This window comes from Cavia porcellus, unplaced genomic scaffold (genome assembly GCF_034190915.1).
Source record: "Cavia porcellus strain 051 isolate PalLab524CR breed Dunkin Hartley unplaced genomic scaffold, mCavPor4.1 scaffold_21, whole genome shotgun sequence".
Taxonomy (NCBI): Eukaryota; Metazoa; Chordata; class Mammalia; order Rodentia; family Caviidae; genus Cavia; species Cavia porcellus.
The window spans coordinates 57,660,227-57,685,040 of record NW_026947504.1 but is presented as its reverse complement, the minus strand read 5'-3'; positions in this window follow the sequence as shown (position 1 = coordinate 57,685,040).

Genomic DNA, 24,814 nt, shown 5'->3' with positions numbered 1-24,814 from the left:
CCTTTGTTTGACTGTGAGGATGGAGAAGAGTTTAAGAAGGTGGGTTTCTTCCTATAAAGGCTGATGGTAAGGTTACTAGAATATCAATTCTTTCATTTTGTGTTCCTTTGGCTGGGATTATTAGTGGTATTTTCAATCAGTAGCTTCTTTGTAGAGATTTAAAAACCATTCGTCTTATCTTTTGAGGATTAATTTATTTAAAAAGAGATATAATCCATAAATCTATGTGAACTGTAGTGTAAACTAATATACAGAAAGCAAGTGAATGTATGAGATTAGAAAGGTCAGCCAATTCATTACCCAATCCTCTGTCTTCCCTGGAACATCTGTATACCTGATGTGACACAGATGGAATCAAGGCGTCACTGCCGTTCTGCATCTCAATATTAGAAAAGCCTTTCAAATGGATTTCCCAATTTCAGAGAAGTATAATTTCCTATCCATCTTTTCATTAAAAATTATAGATAGCATTTCTTTTATTGTCTTTCTATGCCCTAGTGTTTTGTCTTGTAGAACCCTGGATATGCATATCCTCACTGTAGAGATAACTAATTCAGAAGAGGGTTGCTTAAACTTTAGAATGCTTATGAATGTCTTCAAGGTTTTGTATGTATGCATTTATTTAGGTATTTATTGAAGAATAGCTTATGTAAGTTTGAAAGAAATGTTTTCACTTTGTTTTGTTGGAGACAGGGTCTCATTATATAGTTCAGGTTGACCTTGAATTTACTATGAAGACCAGGCTGGGCTCAAACTCAGGGCAATATTCCTGCCCCAGCCACCCAAGTTCTGGAGTTACAAGCATGCACCATCATGCCTGGCAAAGATTTTCTTGTCAGATATATAGTACTATGAATCATGACCACTCTGTGTAACCACCAACACAATCAAATACATAAAGTATAATAAAAAAATACCAAGTGTTTAGATTTTTAGAAAGTTGATTGCAGTAAAGGATACATTGCTGTCAAGTCCCTTTAAAATGTTCCTTCTTGCTTCTAACACTCTCATTCCATTGTTCTCGTCACTATCTGAAGCAGTTCTGGAAGTCTTTTATGAGTGTCATTAGTGGAGCTGTTGTGGCTGCCTTAATGTCATGAATTAATTTAAAACATTTACCTTTTTTGGATATTTTGATTTTGGGAAAGAGTCAGAAATTGTGTGACACCTGATCTGATGAATAAGGTGAACAAAGGCACATCATATTGTTCTTATTTGACAGAAATTCCTGATCAATTGAGGATCATTTACTTTGTCATTTAATCATATGTATTAGAGAGATTATTCCCATCACACACCCCCCCAATTTAACAAATTAACAAATTAAATTGGGGGTGTGTGTGATGGGAATACCTACCTGTATTCTCTGGCAACCATTAATGTGATTTCCATCCCTATAGTACTATTTTTTCAATTTTATGAAATTCATTTAACATTAAACTCTTAAAATTATTTTAAGGTACATAATTTCTGTGGATGTTAGTATATTCACAGTGTTGTGTATTACCTAATTCCAGAAGATTTTTAATCATCTGCAAAGAAACCTTACACTCATTAAGAAATCTGGAAACATTTATTAAACAAATAAAGAAACAAACAAAAAACTTCTTGAATATGCAAAAATCTCAAGTCCCAAAGTTTCTGATTCAGTAAAAGTGGGACAGGCCCTTGATTCTGTATTTTTAACAAGTCCCCAGGCATTTCTGAGTCAAGTGTTGCCCAAACCCTGTTTGGAGAAACTCTCTTCTGAGCAGAGCGAAGCTATTTCAGTACAACACCATACAGTTTAATTTTCTGAGAAACACACATGTAGAAATTGGCCTGGTGTTTTAGAAATATAACCTAGATCTCTATTAGATCTCACTGGCATTTTAAACAAATGAAGTCTTGTTAACAACTCAGTTTTTCTTTTCTTAATCTTGCCTCCCATTCAGAATCTTGTCTCAGTAAAGTTTCTTTATTTATTTCTGAATCTCTGCAAGGGATGTGTAACATCTTGTCTTGTTCATGTGGAGTCATTTGGAGACTTGGCTTAGTGCCATAACTCTTAGCATCTATACCCAGGATACCAAAAAATGTAAGAAACATGCATAAAACCATCTTCCAAATATTCTTATGTTACATTGGATTCCCTGAGACGGAAAAGTGCATGTAAAGGTTACTTTGGGCAATGTTCTTAGGAGATACTGCTGTAAGGAAGGGAGATTAAGCTAAGAGAGAGAGAGAGAGAGAGAGAGAGAGAGACAGACAGACAGACAGACAGACAGACACAGATACAGAGAGAGACAGAGACAGAGAGACATCGGCTACTCCTTTAACTGAATCCGAAAGGAGGATGTGTTTTCAGTATTGTTTCATATTGACCCAAGCTGACCGGGCCTTTGTATTCCTGCAGTACCAGTGCTTGTCTTCAAAGTGTGCGGTAGGAGGTAGGACAGTTCCCTGTGGTAGAGACATGGTGTGTGAAGAACAGCTGATTCATTAGCAGCTGCTATTCCCAGCATCTCAGGAATGGGTGTGTAGGCCCTGAGCAAGGTAGTCAAGCATAGTACTAAAGTATCAGCTGTTGCCCACTCTGTGCCACTCACATCCTAGTGCTTTTTTAGAGTACAATCACTTCATCTGGAAACAGATTGTCCAGGAGTCTAATTGATCTTATTTCCTGGTAAACATACAGGAAAAGATCATTGAGAAAAAATTAAAGCACACACTACTGCTGTGGGCCTGGAGGGTACATTTGGTAATCAATATCCACCCCTCTTCCTAAGGTCTATTTACAATGACCTACAGGCCATCATTCCTGTTGGGTCAGAACCCTTGGTTATCGTGATCCTCTAGCTTCTATATTTTCTGATTTATCATTAAAATTGGGGAGTGGGGCCTAGGCAAGGAATCCTGCCCCAGGAATCCCGCCCTGGTCTGGGGGAACTCTCTTCATTGCCTGGGGATCTGCCTGCGGTTTCCTGCCAGGACCAGTGAGTAGGGTAGGCATGGAATCCTGCCCCAGTGTAGGGGAACTTTCTTTGTCGCCTGGGGTCCAGCACGGCATTTCCTGCCGGGACTAGCGAGTAGGGCCTAGGCAAGGAATTCTGCCCCAGGAATCCCACCCCGGGATCTGCCTGCGGTTTCCTGCTAGGACCAGCAAGTCTAGTAGGCACAGAATCCCGCCACAGTCTAGGGGAACTCTCTTTGTCACCTGGGGACCAGTGTGCAGTTTACTGCCAGGAACAGCCTGTCGGGCCTAGGCATGGTCTGGAGGAACTCTCTCCCTCACTTGGAACAACACTTGAAGCTCAAAAAAATAGGAAAACGACAAAACAAAAGACCAAAATGCAACATCAAACATCCAGCCCATCCCAAGAAAGCCTAGGAACCACATACATAGAAGAAAACACATTCCACATACCTGAAATACCTCAAATAATAGTAAATGAAATAAAGAAGCAACTCTGGGAAACCTTAAAGTAATTCAAACTAGAAATAATCTCTCAGGTAAAAGAAGAAATGATAAAAGAAATGAATGAGACACTGAACATATCTAAAGAAGACATAGTTAAAAAATTGGAGGACCTAAACAAAAAGATAGAATCCCTGGATGAACAATATAAGAAACAAACAGAATACATAAAGCAGATGCAAAGAGATATACAGGAAATCAAAAACTCCATTGAAAGTTGTAAAAACCGCCTCAATGAATGTGAAGATAGAATCTCAGACCTCGAAGACAAGATTGCAGCTAGCGAACAGGAAAGAAAAGATCTTTTAAAAATAACAATAAGTCAGGAAATAACAATTCAACACCTGCAAGATGATGCAAAGCGGAACAACATGAGGTTGATAAGGATAAATGAAAAAGAAGGGGACAACATAACGGATGTCAAGAGGATATTTAGAGAAGTAATAGCTGAAAATTTCCCAAACACGAGATTAGAAACTGATATCGAGATCAATGAAGCATATAGAACTCCAAATAGCCATAACCAAAATAAATCTACACCCAGACATACAATAATGAACATTCCAGAAATTGAACAAAAGAATAGAATATTAAAAGCTGTCAGAGAGAAAAGACAGATCACCTATAAAGGAAACTCTATCAGAATCACAGCAGACTTCTCAGCACAAACAATAAAGTCAAGAAGAGCATGGAGTGAAGTATGCCAGATCCTAAAGCAAAATGATTTCCAACCTAGGCTGATGTACCCTGCAAAACTGTCCTTCAAAATTGATGGAGAAATAAGATACTTCCATGACAAAGATCAGCTGAAAAACTTCATGATCACCAAGCCAACCCTGCAAAGAATACTGAAAGACAGCCTAGATACATTTAGGAAAAAAACACTAAACAAAGCAGACAGTTAAACAGAGCAGAAAGATACAGATGCAACAGCAAAAAGATAACATGTCAACAACAAACCAATATATAACAGTTATAACCATTAATGTAAATGGTCTCAATGCACCAATTAAAAGAAACAGACTGGCAGAATGGATCAAGAAACAGAATCCAACCATATGCTGTCTACAAGAAACCCATCTAATCCAAAACGATACTCACAGACTCAAAGTCAAAGGATGGAAAACAATACTTCATGCAACAGGAACCCCCAAAAAAGTGGGGGAAGCTATTCTGTTTGCAGATAACCTGAATTTCAAACCAATAATGATCAGAAGGGATAAAGAAGGACACTACATACTGGTTAGGGGAAAACTTCAAGAGGAAGAGATAACTATCTTAAATACATATGCACCGAACTCCAGAGCACCCTGTTATATAAAACAAGTACTAACAGAAATAAAAAAACAAATTAGCACTAACACAATTCTAACAGGAGATCTTAACACACCATTGACACCAATGGACAGATCAACTAGACAGAAAATCAACAAAGAAATAAAAGAACTGAATCGCACCTGTGAACAAATGGAGTTAATAGATATATACAGAGTATATTACCCAACAACAACAGAATACACATTCTTCTCAGCAGGACATGGGTCCTTCTCTAATAGATCATATATTAATTCACAGAACATATTTAAATAAATGCAAAAGGGTCAAAATTATCCCTTGCATGCTATCGGACCATAGCACTGTGAAATTAGAAATTAATGATAAAAGACACTGCAAAAATCCCACAAACACATGGAAACTGAATAACACACTATTGAATTACCAGTGGGTCACAGAGGAAATTAAAGAGGAAATTAAACAATATCTACAAACAAATGAAAACACAAATACAACTTACCGGAATCTGTGGGATGCAATGAAAGCTGTCCTCAGAGGAAAATTTATTGCCCTGAGTTCCCACATTAGGAAAACAGAACGAACACAAATAAATAACCTGATGTTACACCTCAAACATCTAGAAAAAGAAGAGCAAGTCAAGTCCAAAGCCAAAAGAAGAGAGGAAATTATAAAAATCAGAGCAGAAATCAATGCAATAGAGACCAAAAGAAAAATCCAAAAAATCGATGAATCAAAGAGCTGGTTCTTTGAAAGAATAAATAAAATTGACAAGTTCCTAGCCAACCTTATTTTAAAAAGAGAAGAAAAAGCTCAAATTATGCAATAAGGAGTGAAAGAGGCAAAATTACTACAGACCCTATAGAAATACAGAAGATCATCAACACCTATTTCAAAAAACCTCTACTCTCAAAGGTTTGATAACACAGAAGAAATAGACAGATACTTAGAAATACATGAAGTACCAAAGCTAGGTCATGAAGATGTAAAACTACTGAATAACCCAATTTCTATTAATGAAATTGAAAACGTAATTAAATCTTTACCTACAAAGAAGAGCCCAGGCTCAGACGGATTCACTGCAGAATTCTACAAGAAATACAAAGATGATCTAATGCCATCACTGCTCAAACTCTTCAATGAAATTGAAAGGGAAGCAATCCTTCCTAAATCGTTCCTAGAAGCAAATATTACTCTAGTACCAAAACCAGAGAAGGACCCAACTGAAAAAGAGAACTACAGACCAATCTCCCTAATGAACACAGATGCAAAAATCCTCAATAAAATATTGGCAAATAGGATGCAGCAAATCATCAAGAAGATCATACACCCCGACAAATTGGATTGATCCCAGGCATGCAAGGATGGTTCAACATACGTAAATCAATAAATGTAATCCACCATATCAATAAAGCCAAAAGTAAGAATCCTATGATCATTTCCATAGATGCAGAAAAAGCCTTTGATAAGGTCCAACATTCATTCATGATAAGAACCTTACATAAAATTGGAATAGAAGGCCTTTACCTCAATGTAATTAAGGCCATCTATGACACACCAACAGCCAATATCATACTAAATGGCCAAAAATTGAAGGCCTTTACTTTAAAATCAGGCACAAGACAAGGATGTCCCTTATCACCACTCCTATTTAATATAGTATTGGAAATACTGACCAGAGCAATTAGACAAGAGAGAGAAATAAAAGGGGTAAAAATAGGAAAAGAAGAAGTTAAATTATCATTATTTGCAGATGACATGATACTCTATATAGAAGATCCCCAAAATTCCATTGAAAGACTTCTAGATATAATAAATAAATTCAGTAATATAGCTGGATACAGAATCAATACTCAAAAATCAATAGCATTCCTATACACTAACAACAAAGTCAGAGAGAGAGAGAAATAAGAGAGGCAATACCCTTCACATTAGCAACCAAAAAAGTGAAATATTTAGGAATTACTCTCACAAAAGAAGTGAAAGACCTATACAGGGAAAATTACAATACACTGAAAAAAGTAATTGAAGAGGATCTCAGAAAATGGAAAAATATTCCTTGCTCATGGATAGGAAGAATAAATATCGTGAAAATGGCCATTCTCCCAAAACTTTTATACAGATTCAATGCAATCCCGATAAAAATACCATCAACATACCTCATAGAACTCGAGAAATTACTCCTAAAATTCATCTGAAGTGAGAAGAGACCTAGAATGGCAAGGACAGTTCTAAGCAGCAAAGGCAGGGCAGGAGGTATCACAATCCCTGACTTGAAGTTATACTACATGGCAACTGTGGTAAAATCAACATGGTACTGGAACCAAAACAGAGCCGAAGATCAGTGGAATAGATTAGAAGATACAACCAAAACTACAAACACACTCAACCACCTTATCTTTGATAAAGGAGCCAAACAGGTTCACTGGAAGGACGACAGTCTCTTTAAATAAATGGTGTTGGAAAAACTGGCTCTCCATTTGCCGAAAACTAAAACTAGACCCATGTCTATCCCCATGTACTAAAATAAAATCTAAATGGATCAAAGATCTTAATATTAAAACAGAAACACTAAGTCTATTGGAAGACAAATTGGGTAAAAACCTTGAAGACATAGGAGTAGGTAAAGAATTCATGAACAGGACTCAAACCGCATGGGAAATACTTCCCAGAGTCAATAACTGGGATCGCCTCTTATTAAAAAGTTTCTGCGCATCAAAAGAAATCTCCAACATAGTGAAAAGAAAACTCACAAACTGGGAAAAAATGTTAGTGAACTGCCCCTCAGACAAAGGACTTATGTCTAAAACATATAAAGAATTAAAAAAAAATCAGACCCCCAAAATTCAAAGACCCAATCCAAAAATGGGCATCTGAGATGAATAAACAATTATCAGATGAAGAAATTCAAATGGCAAATAAATACATGAAAAAATGTTCACCATCACTGGTCATTAGAGAAATGCAAATTAAAACCACAGAGATTTCATCTCACTCCTGAAAGAATGGCCAAGATCAAGAAAACCACCAACAACAAATGCTGGAGAGGCTGTGGGGAAAAAGGAACTCTCCTATACTGTTGGTGGGAGTGTAGACTAGTACAACCATTGTGGAGGTCAGTCTGGAGATTTCTCAAAAAGCTGGGACTGGAAGCCCCATTTGACCCAGCTATTCCACTTCTAGACATATTCCCAGAAGAACTGAAAGCATTATACCACAGTGATATATGTGCACTCATGTTTATAGCAGCACAGTTTGTAATAGCCAGATCTTGGAAACAACCTAAGTGTCCATCAACTGAGGAATTGATTAAAAAGTTGTGGTATTTTTATGCAATGGAGTACTACTCAGCTATAAAGAATGATCACACTGAGATATTTATAAATAAATGGATGCAGCTTGAGACCATACTCATAAGTGAAATAAATCAAACTCACATGTATAAATACCAAATAGTTTCCCTAGTGTAAGAAATGATAAGAATACATAAAATTATATGGTACACATGATTCCCAATCATATTGGTTTTAATCCATTTAATGTTATCACTCATTAATTGCAATGGTTTTGACCTGGGTTGTTCGATTTTAGTATTGGTAATAGCACAAAGAGCTATTCTGAATAAAACAACACATCATAAAATCTAGTGTTGATTTAATATCATCTTGTTTTGAAGTCCCATCAAGCTGTTGTACATCTGTTTCCACTGGTTTTAACATGTGGTATCTTACTATATTTTACTATAGTGGTGGCTTACAATACAATAGTATAAACAAAATTTTTTGTAGGCAAAGAGATAATATAGAAACCATTTTTCATTTTCTGTTAACTGGTTCTAAATACCCTGTAATTTCTTCATTCTCCAGACTACTATTATGTTAGATTATCTGGGGATGAAACGCTATAATGCTTAAATAGTTCGGTTCTGACCTGTGTTGTTCTAATACAACGTCCTCTTTTACCTCAATCCCATCCTTTTTTAAAAATTAATCTATTTTTTCTTACATTGTTTTCAATTAAGGGAAAACTAAATTTAAAAATAGCGGGACATATTATAGTAACTATTTTTTTCCTATTAATCTGATTTGATCCCCAGTATTGCTCTCCCCATCTTGTTCTGTCTAATTATTCTATATTCTGTTTTGTTTGATAGTATCAAGTTTGAGGGTATAGGTAACCACTCTGAAGGCAAGAATATATACTATGATGCCCATTATGGTTTGACTATTATCTTTTTTTGAAGTCCTGTAAGGTCTCCAGGGTAGGTCTTACTGGCCTTGTTCTGTACTGTTTTGATCAATTCTATTATACCTACAATATAGGCAACTTTTAAAAAAAATAGCAAGAGGCACAATGGTAACCATTTTAGAACACCTGATATTCTATTTTTACATCATGTACTATGCCCATCCTTTTGTTTTGTTTAGCCACGTTGGGTTTTATTTTCTCCAAAAAATAATAAGAATTGTGGGAGTAAAAAATAAAAAACCCAAAAAGTGTAATTGTTATTAAAAAGAGAGGACAGGAAGATGGCCTAAGGGATATAACTGCATGTGTGTTTGAGTGTGTAGGATGGAAATCCGTATTACTGAACTTTTATTGGATCATTGATGGGCATTGTGTGCAATCTCATTGTATGAATGTTCACTTTACATGCTTTAATTTTATAATTTGGGCAACTATTTCAAAGATGACAATATGTAACCTATTAACTAGTGATATCTTGCTGTATTTTTTCCTTGAAATTCTGTATTATTTGTATCCTTTTACTGCTTTGTGTTTTTTATTTTATTTCCTTTCTTTTTTTTTATCTTTAAATAAAAAAAAATTTGGCTCCCAAGAATGAAGAGTTGATCCTAAAGAATACCTGAGCACCAAAATATTCCACCCAGCCTCATTGCAAACCTAACTCTTCCTCGTGATTAGGGTCCATGATGCACCCACTGCCAGCTTCAGTGGGCAAGGGATCACACTCATGAGACAACTGGAGCTTTAAGAGGCTGTGTAGTCCATTTAAGAAGCTCTCATGTTAAATTATTTTATTACTATTGCACTCTAGATGGAAAGGAATAATTTTGTGAAATATACCCGGGCTGCTTAGTGCTGATAACCTAAGTCATTTGTACCAGAAAACCAAAGCTCTTCACTGATTCTGAATTCTTGTCTAATTTCTCCCCACCTTTTTCTTTTCTTTCATAGCCTAAGTCCTCAAAAAAGTTTATTATAGAATTATTTAAAGCAAATAAAGAATTATAGTTCCACTGTATGAAAAGGTAGCTTTATGGTAAATGCACTTGGGAATTTTAATTCTAAATAATAACTAATATTTATTGGTGGCTTACAACAAATCAGGTGTGTTAAGAACTTTAAAGTATATCTCATTTATTTTACTTAGACCTTCTGTCATTCACCAAGTATTTATTGAGTTTTTGCTGTTCACTAGTCACTGTGCTGGGTGCTGGGAATATAATGTAGCAACACAGAGGTACAGTTTCTACCTTGTGGAATTCATACTTTGGTTGGAAAAGAGCTATCAATTAAATAATCTCACAAAAAATGTAAAATTATGGTAATGCTTAGTATTACAGTAGTAGTATTACAGACAGCTAGGATAAAAATATTATAGACAGTCAGGGCTAGACAGAAAATAAAAACACATTACAGCTGTGGCCAGAGGTGAATCTGATGGAGGCCAGGCTTGAAGATAAGGACAAAATTACCTGGCCTACATCCCTCTGTGGGGGGTGAATAATGGACAGAAATTGTGCCAAGCCCGGGTGGCTAGAATTCCCCTCCCCTGCATCTCTTCTTGAAAAGGCCTTGTTCTTTCTGCATGACCTGCTGCATGACCTGATGTCCCACTGATCAGTATTACCTAAATGGTTAAACTTATAATCTTACTGTCTGGTTAAGCTTTGTCCCATAGTGTCCACACCTTGTGATTTTGCTCCCACCTGATGACTTTGCTGTTTACAACTTACTCTGTAAAATAGGGTCCATGGCAATCCATTTTTTGGGTCCCCTCTTGTCTCTCAAGTGCTGTTTCTCTCAATAAATATTTCCTGCTCTTAACCACAGTTGTTCTTGAAATTCATTCTTTAATTTGGGGGAATACCACTTGACATATCTGACGTCTAGCAGTTTGAGAGTTACTTATTTTTACCTTATAGCAGTATAAAGGAGTGATAAAATATATTAGGAATGTAATTGGTAAAATGAATTAGAAAAGTCATAGAAGATTTCCCAAGGAATTGGAAACTGTCCTTTGATAAGACAACCCCCTCCCCCACATGAAAAAAAGAAATTGTTCTTTATTTCTAGATTTGGTTAAAAATTAATCACTTAAGAAAAATCTCAGCCAACAATATAAAGAAAGATACAGCTATTTTAGGTTCTGTGAACTTCTAAAAGTCAAAGGTAAAGAAAAACACCTTAAAAAGCATCCAAAAGAAACAAGCTCTCTCTCTCTCTCTCTCTCTCTCTCTCTCTCTCTCTCTCTCTCTCTCTCTTTGTCTGTCTCTCTGATAAGAGTAAGGCTGACTTATGATCAGAAAACAATGGATCCCAGAATTTGGTAATGGTTGAACAATATTTTTAAAGAGCTGAAAGAAAAAATTCTACTAGAGTTCTGCATTCACTAAAGATCTCTTTTAGAAAAGAAGATATTTAAAAATTTCACACACGCACAAGTTAACAGATTTATTGCCAACACACTTATGCTACCAGAAATGCTACGTGAAATTCTTCATGCTGAAGGAAACTATTACTAGATAGAAATGCAGTTCTATGGGATTAGATGTAACACACTCAGTATTTTTAAAAAATTTTATTTAAAAAAGAGAAAAGTCAGAAAAAAAAAAACCCAAAAAGCAAAAGGAATAAACAACAGAACATTCAAAACAATAACAATACAGGTCTTCAAAACAGAATGAAAGAAATGTAACAGTGGTTGTTATATTGCATATTGCTCTCTTTTTTTCAAATAAAGAGGAGAAAATTAAATAAAATAGAAAAACAGAAAAGAAGGGTAGGACAATACCGAATTTAAAAAATTGTCATCATAAGTCTCTAGTTGTTACATTTCTCATTGTCTATTAAAAATAGTTGCCAAAGTCACAAAATCAAAGCATAAATAGTGGCCAGACACTCAAACATTGACAGTGCAAATCCTTCTGTTCAATGTTCCAACAGAAATTCAGTAACATGATCATCTACTTTACACACTATACATACTGTTATACTCTTTAGAGTACTTTTTTTCCCTTTCACTTTCATAGTATGTATTATACTTTTTGGATCCCATTATTCTGTCAGTTTTTATTGTTTCTTACACTAGAGAGACAATGTGATATTTACTAATGTGAGTCTTGTTTATTTTATTAATGAGGATATTTTCAAGTTGCCTCCATTTACCTATAAAGGCCTCAAGATCATCCTTTTTATAGCTGAGTAGTATTCCATTATATAAAAATACCACATTTTTTCATCCACTCTGCAGTTGATGGGCATTTTTGTTGTTCCCAAGATTTAGCTATAACAAATTGATAACACACACAATATTTTAAACAGATAGGTAAATATAAACAAATATTTTTATTTCTTTGGATTTGGGGTGTGTGTGTGTGTGTGTACACGCTTCATTGGGGATTGGACCTAGAGCCTTCACATAGAGATACACTCTCACTCCTTTTTTATTTTTTTATGTTGATACAGGGTCTGCCTGAATCACTAAATTGCCCAGGCTGGGCTCAAATTTGTATTTTTTTTAAATTTTAAAGAGGGTAAAACAAAGCAGAACAAAACAGAACAAAAGCAGATCAGAAGAAAACAATGTAAGTGACACAGATTTCAAAGCAAGACAACAGGAGATCAACAGTGGCTACCATAACATCTCTTGTTTTAGTTGTCTATATCTTCACACACAATGAATTGATACAAAACAAAATAGTATAAAACTGATAAAAACAGAATAATGAAGACATTGCAGGACTTCAAAACCAGACAATAGGAAAAATCAACAATGGCTGCCTTAAAGTCTCTTGTTCTCTTCAAAATAGCTGTCCATACCTTCATAAATATTGAAAGTAAATAATACAAAACAGAAATTAATAATAGAAAATCACTCTAAACAAAGAATAAAAGCATTACTAGACTTCACAGCATAATAGGAAATCAGTAATGGATACCATAATGTTTCTTTTCCTTCAAAGTAGCTAGCTGTTCATTTCATCACACATAATAAAATCTATTCTCATAAACTGTTTTGGAGAACTTCTAGGCATGTGTAAGCCTCTACAGTATATTTATCTTTTCTGAATTAGAGGGAAAAACAAAACAAAACAAAATGAGTTACTATAAAAACAAGAAACAAAACAAATAAATAACAATAGCAAACAACCCAAAACAATGACAATATAGACTTTCAAAACAAGGTGGCAGGAACATAACTAACGTTATTTTACATAGTAATCTTTGAGTTCCTCCGATTACCAGAAACAAACATGCAAAATCGATCCAGTCCTATGAATGTGAACTGTTTTGTTCCAAAAACTAATAGAATTTGTAGCACAATCATTTAATAATCTTAAGAGGGTATGTACAGATTTATATATTTTTCTTTTCCTTTTTTTCATGTTCCCTGAGTTATTTTTCCTCCTTTGGGCAGATTCTTACCCTTTCACAGTATTTATTGGCTCTTATTGTTTGTATCTTATTTACTCTTACTGTTTTTTACACTAGATAGACAATGCAGTTTTTACACATGTGAGTTTGATTTATTTCACTTATGAGTACGGTCTCAAGTTGCATTCACTTATAAATACCTCAATGTAGCTGAGTAGTACTCCATTGTATAAAAATACCACAACTTTTTAATCCATTCCTCAGTTGGTGGGCATTTAGGTTGTTTCCAAGATCTGGGTATTACAAATTGTGCTGCTATAAACATGGGTGCACATATATCACTGTGATATGACGCTTTCAATTCTTCTGGGAATATGGCTAGAAGTAGAATAGCTGGGTCAAATGGGACTTCCAATCTCAGCTTTTTGAGGAACTTCAGACTGACCTCCACAGTAGTTGCACCAGCCTACATTCCCACCAAGAGTGCAGAAGAGCTTTTTCCCCACAGCTTCTCCAGCATTTGTTGTTGATTTTCTTTATCCTGGCCATTCTTTCTAGAGTACAATAGAGTCTCAGTGTGGTTTTAATTTGCATTTCTCTAATGACCAATGATGGTGAACATTTTTTCATGTATTTATTTGTCATTTGTGTTTCTTCATCTGAGAAATGTGTATTCATCTCAGATGCCCATTTTTGGATTGGGTCTTTGAATTTTGGGGGTCTGATTTTTTTAAAATTCTTTATGTGTTCTAGACAGAAATCCTTTGTCTGAGGGACAGTTGACTAAGATTTTTTTCATATATTTTGGAGATTTCTGACACACAAAAACTTTTTAATAAGATGAGATTCCACTTACTCATTCTGAGAAGTATTTCCTGTGTGTTTTGATTTTTGTTCATGAATTTTCTGCTTACCCTTATGTCTTCAAGACACCTAATTTGTCTTCTGAAAGATTTAGTGTTTCTGTTTGAATATTTACATCTTTGATCCATTTTGACTTTGGTTTCACGCATGATGATAATAGGCATGGGTCTACTTTTAGTTTTTGACATGTTTCTTTTTTAATGTTAAAGAGAATAAAACTGAGGCAAGCATTGCAAGTTCCAGAGGCCCCGTGGCCTGTGGTAAGTGCTCAGTGCACTCTGCCCCAAGCCCACATTGTTTGGGACCCTCCAGGCTTCTGGGTGCAGTGAAGTGCATAAGTGGGTTTGAGGCATCTACATTCACCTCCTCATTCTGGCTGCACTTGGAGAACTGTGGAGCTTCCAGCAAGCAGGTGGGCACACAGTGTCCCTGGAGCCCAACTATCTGGAACTACGGAGTTCTAAACAGGCAGAAGAGGGCCATTGGTTCTCGAGGCCCAGTGGCTTGGGGGAACTGGGTGCCAGTGTCCCAGGAGCTGCGAACATAGAAGTGGATTTCCAACAGACCCTGAGGAAGCTGTCCAATAACACTTGAAACACAGAAATATAGGAAAATGACAAAACGAAAGACCAAATTACAACTTCAAACCTCCAGCCCATCTCAAGAAACCCTAGGAGTGATGTATAGAGAAGAAAATATATGCCATTCACCTCAAATATCAGACATAATAGCTATTGAAATTAACAAGCAACTCCAGGAAGCTTTAAAGGAATTCAAACTCGAAATAATCTTCCAGGTAAAAGAAGAAATGATAAAAGAAATGAAGGAGATGCTGAACATATCTAAAGAAGACACAGTTAAAAAATTGGAGAACCTAAACAAAAAGATAGAATCCCTGGATGAACAATATAAGAAACAAACAGAATACATAATGCAGTTGTACAGAGATATACAGGAAATAAAAAACTCCACTGAAAGTTGTAAAAACCGCCTCAATAAAAGTGAAGATAGAATTTCAGACCTTGAAGACAGGACTGCAGCTAGTCAACAGGAAAGGAAAGATCTTTTAAAAATAACAAGGAATCAGGAAATAACAATTCAACAACTGCAAGATGATGCAAAGAAAAATAACATAAGAATGATAGGGATTAATGAAAAAGAAGGGGACAACATAACGGATGTCAAGAGGATATTTAGAGAAGTAATAGCTGAAAATTTCCCAAGCATGAGGTCAGAAACCGACATCAGGATCAGTGAAGCATATAGAACTCCAAATAGTGATAACCAAAATAAAACTACACCCAGACATATAATAATCACCATCCCAGAAGTCCAACACAAGAATAGATTATTAAAAGCTGTCAGAGAGAAAAGACAGATCACTTATAAAGGAAAACCTATCAGAATCATAGCAGACATCTCAGCACAAACCATAAAGTCAAGAAGAGCATGGAGTGAAGTATTCCAGATCCTAAAGCAAAATGATTTCCAACCTAGACTGATGTACCCTGAAAAACTATCATTCAAAATTGATGGTGAAATACAATACTTCCATGGCAAAGAACAGCTGAAGAACTTCATGAACACCAAGCCAACCCTGCAAAAAATACTGAAAGACAGTATAGATACACAAAGGAAGTAAGCAAAGCAAAGTAGATAATTAAACAGAACAGAAAGATAAAGATGCAACAGCAGACAGATAACATGTCAACAATAAACCAGCATTTAACAGTTATAACCATTAATGTAAATGGTCTCAATGCACCGATCAAAAGAAACAGACTAGCAGAATGGATCAAGAAACAAAATCCAACCATATGCTGTTTACAGGAAACCCATCTAACCCAGAAGGATACTCACAGACTGAAAGCCAAAGGATGGAAAACAATACTTCATGCAGCAGGAATCCAAAAAAAAAGCAGGAGTAGCCATTCTGTTTGCAGATGTCACTACATACTCGTTATGGGAAAACCCCAAGAGGAAGAGATAACTATCTTAAATATATATGCACCAAACTCCAGAGCACCCAGTTATATAAAACAACTATTTTTATTCTTTTTTTTAAAATTTTATTTAAGTAGAAAAAAAAGCAGAAAAGGGTACAAGTTATACAGATTTACAGAAAAAAATAAACAGTAGGAAATCACTAGTTAATGGATTACATATTGTCATCTTAGAAATATTTGTTCAAGTTACAAAATTAAAGCTTATAAAGTGGACATTCCAACAGTGAGACTGCAAACAGTTCTGTTCAATGATCCAACAAAACTCAGTAATATCATTATCTGTCTTATACACTTAAATATACATGCAGTTATACTGTTTAGAGCACTTTCTTTTCCTCTCTTTTGTACAATGACAATTACACATTTTGGGTTTTGTTGCTCCTACAGTTCTTATTACTTTTTTGGAAGGGAGTAGAACCAAATATGACATAACAGAACAGAGTCAATCAAATCAAAAGGGTGGACATAATAGATAATGTAAAAGCATAATACAAGGTCATCAACAATGGTTACCTAATGCCTCCCGCTATCTCTAATAGAATTGCCTATATCATCAGTTATAATAAAATTGAACAAAACAGTAAAGAACAAAACCGACAAAACCAAAACATTGGAGACATTACAGGTTATAAAACAACTATTAACAGAAATGAAAACTCAAATTATCAGTAACACAATTGTAACAGAGATCTTAATATGCCATTGACACCAAGGGACAGATCAACCAGACAGAAAATGAGCAAAGAAATAACAGAACTGACACCTGCGAACAAAAGGATTTGATAGACATATACAGAATGTTCCACCCAACAACACCAGAATACACATTCTTCTCATCAGTACATGGATCATTCTCTAGACCATATATTAGCTCACAGAACATATTTAAACAAATCCAAAAGAGTTGAAATCATCCCTGGCATGTTATCGGATCATAGCGAAGAAATGAAAAAGGTGAAGTCACTACAGACTCTACAGAAATACAGAAGATCATCAACACTTATTTCGAAAACTTCTACTCTCAAAGGTTTGAAAACACAGAAGAAATAGACAGATTCTTAGAAACATATTAAGTACCAAAGCTAGATCAAGAGGATGTAAAACTTCTGAATAACCCAATCTCTGTTAACGAAATTGAAAATGTAATTAAGTCCTTACCTACAAAGAAGAGCCCAGGCCCAGATGGATTCACTACAGAATTCTACAAGAAATACAAAGAAGACCTAATGCCGACATTCCTCAAACTATTCAATGAAATTGAAAGGGAAGCAATCCTTCCTAAGTCATTCCTGGAAGCAAATATTACTCTAGTACCAAAACCTGAGAAAGACCCAACTAAAAAAGAGAACTATAGACCGATTTCCCTAATGAACACAGATGCAAAAATCCTCAATAAAATATAGGCAAATAGGATGCAGCAAATCATCAAGAAGATTATGCACCATGACCAAGTGGGATTCATCCCAGGAATGCAGGAATGGTTCAACATACTTAAATCAATAAATGTAATCCACCATATCAATAAAACCAAAAGTAAGAATCACATGATCATTTCTATAGATGCAGAAAAAGCCTTTGATAAGGTCTAACATTCATTCATGATGAGAACTTTACAGAAAATTGGAATAAATGTCTTTACCTCAATATAATAAAGGCCATTTATGACAAACCAACAGCCAGCATCATACTAAATGGCCAAATATTGAAAGCCTCCACTTTAAAATCAGGCACAAGACAAGGATGTCCTTTATCACCACTCCTATTTAATCTAGTACTGGAAGTACTAGCCAGAGCAATTAGACAAGAGAGAGAAAAAAAGGGGTAAAAATAGGAAAAGAAGAAGTTAAATTATCATTGTTTGCAGATGACATGATACTCTACATAGAAGACCCCCTAAACTCCATTGAAAGACTCTTAGATATAATAAATGAATTCAGTAATGTAGCTGGATAGAGAATCAATGGTCACAAGAAAGAAGTGAAAGACCTATACAGGGAAAATTACAACACACTGAAAAAAGTAATTGAAGATGATCTCAGAAAATGGAAAGACATCCCTTGCTCATGGATAGGAAGAACAAACATTATGAAAATGGCCATTCTCCCAAAACTGTTATACAGATGCAATGCAATCCCAATAAAAATACCATCAACATACCTTATAAATCTAGAGAAATCACTCCTAAAATTCATCTGGAACCAGAGACCTAGAATAGCAAAGGCAATTCTCAGCAGCAAAGGCAAGGCAGGAGACATCACTATCCCTGACTTGAAGTTATACTACAAAGCAACAGTAGTAAAACATGGTACTGGAATCAAAACAGAGCTGAAGATCAATGGAATAGATTAGAAGATACAACCACAACTACAAACACTCTCAACAACCTTATCTTTGATAAAGGAGCCAAGAAGGTTCATTGGAACAACGACAGTCTCTTTAATAAATGGTGCTGAAAAAACTGGCTCTCCATTTGCCGAAAACTAAAGCTAGACCCATGCCTATCACCATGTACTAAATTAAAATCTAAATGGATCAAAGATCTGAATATTAAAATAGAAACACTAAATCTATTGGAAGACAAATTGGGTAAAAACCTTGAAGACATAGGAGTAGGTAAAGAATTCATGAACAGGACTCAAACCGCATGGGAAATACTTCCCAGAGTTAATAACTGGGATCGCCTCTTATTAAAAAGTTTCTGCGTGTCAAAAGAAATCTCCAAGGGCTGGGGATTTCGCTCAGCAGCATAAGCGCCTCCCTTATAAGCAGGGGGTCGTGAGTTCGATCCCTGGTACTGATAAAAACGAAAAAGACAAAAAAAAAAAAAAAAAACCCAAATCTCCAACATAGTGAAAAGAAAACCCACAAACTGCGAAAAAAATCTTAGTGAACTGCCCCTCAGACAAAGGACTTCTGTCTAAAACATATAAAGAATTAAAAAAAATCAGACCCCCAAAATTTAAAGACCCAATCCAAAAATGGGCATCTGAGATGAATAAACTATTTTCAGATGAAGAAATTCAAACGGCAAATAAATACATGAAAATACACTGGTCATTAGAGAAACGCAAATTAAAACCACACTGAGATTTCATCTCACTCCTGAAAGAATGGCCATCATCAAGAAAACCACCAACAACAAATGCTGGAGAGGCTGTGGGGAAAAAGGAACTCTCCTGCACTGTTGGTGGGAGTGTAGATTAGTACAACCATTGTGGAGGTCAGTCTGGAGATTTCTCAAAAAGCTGGGACTGGGAGCCCCATTTGACCCAGCTATTCCACTTCTAGGCATATTCCCAAATGAACTGAAAGCATTATACCACAGTGATATATGTGCACCTATGTTTATAGCAGCACAATTTGTAATCACCAGATCTTGGAAACAACCCAAGTGTCCATCAACTGAGGAATGGATAAAATGTTTTGGTATTTCCACACAATGGAGTATTACTCAGCTATAAAGAAGAATCACATTGAGATATTTATCAATAAATGGGCGTAGCTTGAGACCATACTCATAAGTGAAATAAATCAACCTCACATGTATGAATACTGAATAGTTTCCCTCATGTAAGTAATGATTCAAATATATAAAAGTATGTGGTAATTATGATTCCCCATTATGTGGCCTGAAGCCTTATAAAGTTTTCACTTATTAATTGGAATGGCTTTATTTTGGGCTTCTCCACCATACACTCGTTTGGGAGATCAGGGATCTAGGAAAGAACCTGATAATGAAAGATAAGGTGGCTGAGTGTGTTTTTAGTTGTAGTTGTATCTTCTAATCCAGTCCATTGATCTTCAGGTCTGTTTTTATTCCAGTGCCATGCTGATTTTGTAACAAAAGCTTTGAAGTATAACTTCAAGTCAGAGATTGTGATCCCTTTGCCTTGTCTTTGTTGTCCAGAACTGTCTTTGCTGTTCTAGGTCTTTTCTGGTTCCAGATGAATTTTAGGAATGATTTTTTTAGATCTGTGATGTAACCTAGTGGCAGTTGGATTGGAATTGCATTAAATCTGTATAGCAATTGTGGGAGACTGGCCATTTTCACAATATTTGCTCTTCCTATCCATGAATAAGGAATGTCTTTCCATTTTCTGAGACCCTCTTCAATTTTTTTTCAGAGTCTTATAATTTTCATTGAATAGATCTTTTACTTTTGTTAGATTGATTCCTAAGTATTTCATTTTTTGGATGCTATTGTGAAGGGTGTGACTTCTCTTATTTTCTCTCAGTGAGTTTGGTGTTTGTGTATAGAAATGCTATTGACTTTTGAGTGCTGACTTTATATCCAGCTACATTACTGAATTTAGTTATTATACCTACAAGTTTTCAGTGGAGTTTTGGGGGTCTTCTATGTATCATGTCCTCTGCAAATAATGATACTTTAACTTCTTCTTTTCCTATCCTTACCCCTCTTTCTTCTCTATCTTGTATAATTGCTTTGGCTAGTATTTGCAGCACTATATTGAATAGGAGAGGTGATAATGAACATCCTTGTCTTGCTCCTTGTTTTATAGTAAAGAATTTCAGTTTATGGCCACTTAATATGATGCTGGCTGTTGGTTTGTTGTAGATGATTTTATCACATTGAGGTAAAGACTATCTAATCCAATTTTCTATAGGGTTCTTATCATGAATGAGCATTGGACCTTATCAAAAGCTTTTTCTGCATCTATAGAAATGATCATGCGATTATTTTTCACTGTATTGATATCGTGGATTACATTTATTGATTTGTGTATGTTGAACCATCCCTGAATACTTGGAATGAATACTACTTGGTTGTGGTGTATAATCTTGAAGATTTGCTGTATTCTGCTTGCCAGTTTTGTATTGAGAGTTTTTGCATCTATGTTCATTATGGAGATTGGCCTGTAGTTTTCATTTCCTTGTAGATATTGTTTAATTTCTTCTTTAATTTCCTCTGTGAGCCACTGATTGCCCAGGAGTGTATTATTCAATTTCCCTGTGTTTGTGGAGCTTTTGTAGTTTCTTTTGTCATTAATTTCTAGTTTCATAGCACTCTGATCCAATGACATTCATGGTATAATTTCAGTTCTTTTGCATTTACTTAAACATGTTCTGTAGGCTACTATATGATCTATTTTAGAGAATGTCCCATGTGCTATTGAGAAGAATGTATATTCTGATGTCGTTGGGTGGAATACTCTGTACATGTGCACTAAGTCCATTTGTTCACAGGTGTGACTCAGTTCTGTTATTTCTTTGCTGATTTTCTGTCTAGTTGATCTGTTTCTTTTTGTCAATGGGTATTAAGTCTCCCATTATGATTTTGTTATTGTTTATTTGATTTTTTCATTTCTGTTAATATTTGTTGTGTATAGCTGGGTGCTCCCAAATTTGATGCATATATTAAGACCATTCTCTCTTCTTGAAATTTTCCCCTAAATAGTATGTAGTGACCTTCTTTATGTCTTTGGCTCATTCTTGGTTTGAAGTTCACATTGTCTGCAAATGGAATTGCTACCCCTGCTTTTGGGGGGGAGGGTTTCCTGTTGCATGAAGTCTTGTTTTCTAACCTGTTGCTTTCAGCCTATGAGTTTCTTTTTGGGTTGCATAGGTTTCCTGTGTACAACATATGGTTGGGTGTTGTTTCTTGATCCATTCTGTCAGTTTGCTTCTTTTAATTGGTGAATTGAGGCATTTACATTAATGGGTATCACATGTATATTGGTTTGTTTTTGTTATGTTATCCTTCTGCTGTTGGTTCTTTACCTTCTCCTCTGTTTAACTGTTTGCCTTGCTTCCTGTCTACCTAGAATGTCTTTCAGTATTCTTTGCAAGGTTGGTTTGGTGGTTATGAAGTTCTTCGGCTGTTCTTTGTTGTGGAAGTATCTTATTTCTCCATCCATTTTGAAGAACAGTTCTGCAGAGTACATCAGTCTTGTTTGGAAGTCATTTTCCTTTAGAACCTGACATTCTTCATTCCATTCTCTTCTTGACTTCATTATTTGTGTTGAGAAGTCTGCTGTAATTCTAATAGGCTTTCCTTTATAGGTGATCTGTCTCTTCTTTCTGGCAGTTTTTAATATTCTGTTCTTATGTTCAGTTACTTGGATGTTGATTATTATATGTCTGGGTGTAGTTTTATTTTGGTTATAGCTATTTGGAGTTCTATATGCTTCACTGATCTGTATGTCAGTTTCCATTCTCATGTTTGGGAAATTTTTGGCTATTATTTCTGTAAATAGTCTTTTGATATCCTTTGTGTTGTCACCTTTTTTGTTTATACCTATCAATCTTACATTGTTTTTCTTTGCATCACCTTGCAGCTGTGGAATTGTTATTTACTGATTCCTTGTTATTTTTAAAAGATCTTTCCTTTCTTTCTTTTTTTGGTCTTTTTCGTTTTTATCGGTACCAGGGATCGAACTCATGACTGCCTGCTTGCAAGGCAGGGACTTATGCTGCTGAGCTAAATCCCCAGCCCCAGATCTTTCCTTTCTTGTTCACTAGCTGCAATCTTGTCCTCGAGGTCTGAAAGTCTCTCTTCACTTTCATTGAGGTTGTTTCGTCAAGTTTCTATGGAATTTTTGATTTCCTGGATATCTTTTGGAATCTGTTTCATGCAGTCTGTTTTTTCTTATATTTTTCATTCACTGTTTGCATCTTTTTGCAGTATTCCTCTAATTTTTAACTATGTCTTCTTTAGATGTGTTCAGCATTTCTTTCATTGTATTTATCATTTCCTCTTTAACCCTGGATATTATTTCTGATCTGAGTTCTTTTATCATTTCCTGAAATTGTGTCTTTACTTCAGTCACTATCATTTCAGCGGTTTTGGGTGTATGGAGTATATTGTCTTCTATGTCCATGTCTCCTAGGCTTGCTTGGAATGGGCTGGAGGTCTGAGATTGCATTTTGCTCTTTCATTTTGTCATTTTCCTATGTTCCCTTAGGGAAGCTGAAGGCAAGGTCTCAGTTGTTTCTTGGGTTGAGAATATCTATCCTTACTGCAGGGAGTTTCCCAGTGGAGTGGAGGTCATTACTTTATTTACCAGGTGGCTCCCAGCCATTCAGGATCACTGGGTGGGAACCAACAAGGCCCAGAGGGACATTCTTGTGAGTCCTTTGGTGATGGGGGATGCTGGGTGGTACCCTAACAGGCTCTGAGTAACATCCTGGTGCTTCCTCATGGATGGAGATCACTTTGTGCACTTTCGGCTCAGAAAGCATAGCATTGGTGGCTCCAGGCCACTGGGGGCCACCGAGTGGGGACCAAGTAGGCCTGGAGGGACTTTCCTGAGGGTCCTTTGGTATTGGGGGATGCTAGGTAAGGCTCTACCAGGCTCTGAGCAATGTGCCAAGCCTGCACCATGGGGTGGAAATCACTGCACACACTTTTGGCTTGTGAGATGGAGCACAGGTGAGTCTGGGCCACTTGGGGGTCCTGGGCTCAAATCTGCAATTCTCCTGAGATAGCCTTCTACTAAAGTACTGGGACTACAGACATTTACTACAATATCCAGCTGCTTTGATTTTTTGAGCTAGAGTACATATGTCAGATTTTGAAGGGTCAACTTGGTATCACCATTTCAATTTGAGGGTGTGTTTCTTGGATCTTTTTTGCTGTGAGGTTCTAGATTAGGATTGACACAAAAAACCCTGGAATGCAGAAATGAAGGAGAAACCATACCCTCTGAGGCTGGGGTGGTCAGACATGCTGAAGGCCAGCTGCATAGCTAACTAGCAAGTTTCACTTGGCTTTTACTTTCCTTTAGTTCTGTGCCCAGCCAATCTTCCCAAATGATTGTTTTGCTAACTGGCAGTACCCCTAAACTGAGCATCAACAGTCTCTCTATGGCTCCACACAGCTGGACTGTGACAATGACTCTCGAAAAGATTGTAAACTACTTTGTATTTTCTGATGTTTTACTATTTTTAGTCTTCATCTTATCTGACTTCTCTTTGTCACATTTGATGACTTTTTTTCTACTGTAAGTTGGTTTGTTGACACTAAAATCTCCTGTTCTACACCTCCCACTGTTTTCCAGCCTTCTGATTTTATCCACTTATCCAAAAAGTGTGTTCTCTGGGATTCTGTTCCAGATTCTCTGATCTTTTTCACTCTTGCTCACTCTTTAAGTGTTTCTTTCAATAGTTAAACAAAAATTGGAACTGTGAAAATCATGGGAGATTCAGAGATTAAGAACACTGATCTTGCCTTTTAACATATCCAATGTTTATCAGAGTAGATATAATATAATATTAAAAGTTTGTTTACAATACCATATCATACAGTGAGTGACAGGAGAACATCAAAACATGAAGGGGCCTATTAATAAGGAGTTTTGAGTTAATCTTGAATGTAAAAAGAAATCCGTCAAAGATTTCACACAACAAATGATTATTAAATTTGCATTCCAGAAACAAGTTTGCAGAGACATGGGGAAGAGGGAAAGGATGAGATGTGTAAGATAGAGGTAAACTTGTGAGATTCATTTATTTGGATAAGAGAAGCAAAGATGAGGAAAGACTGAAGGAGGGTGCAGTGTTTCAAATTTGGTGAAAAGATTAAAATCTGGGCCTGGGGATTTAGTTCAATGGC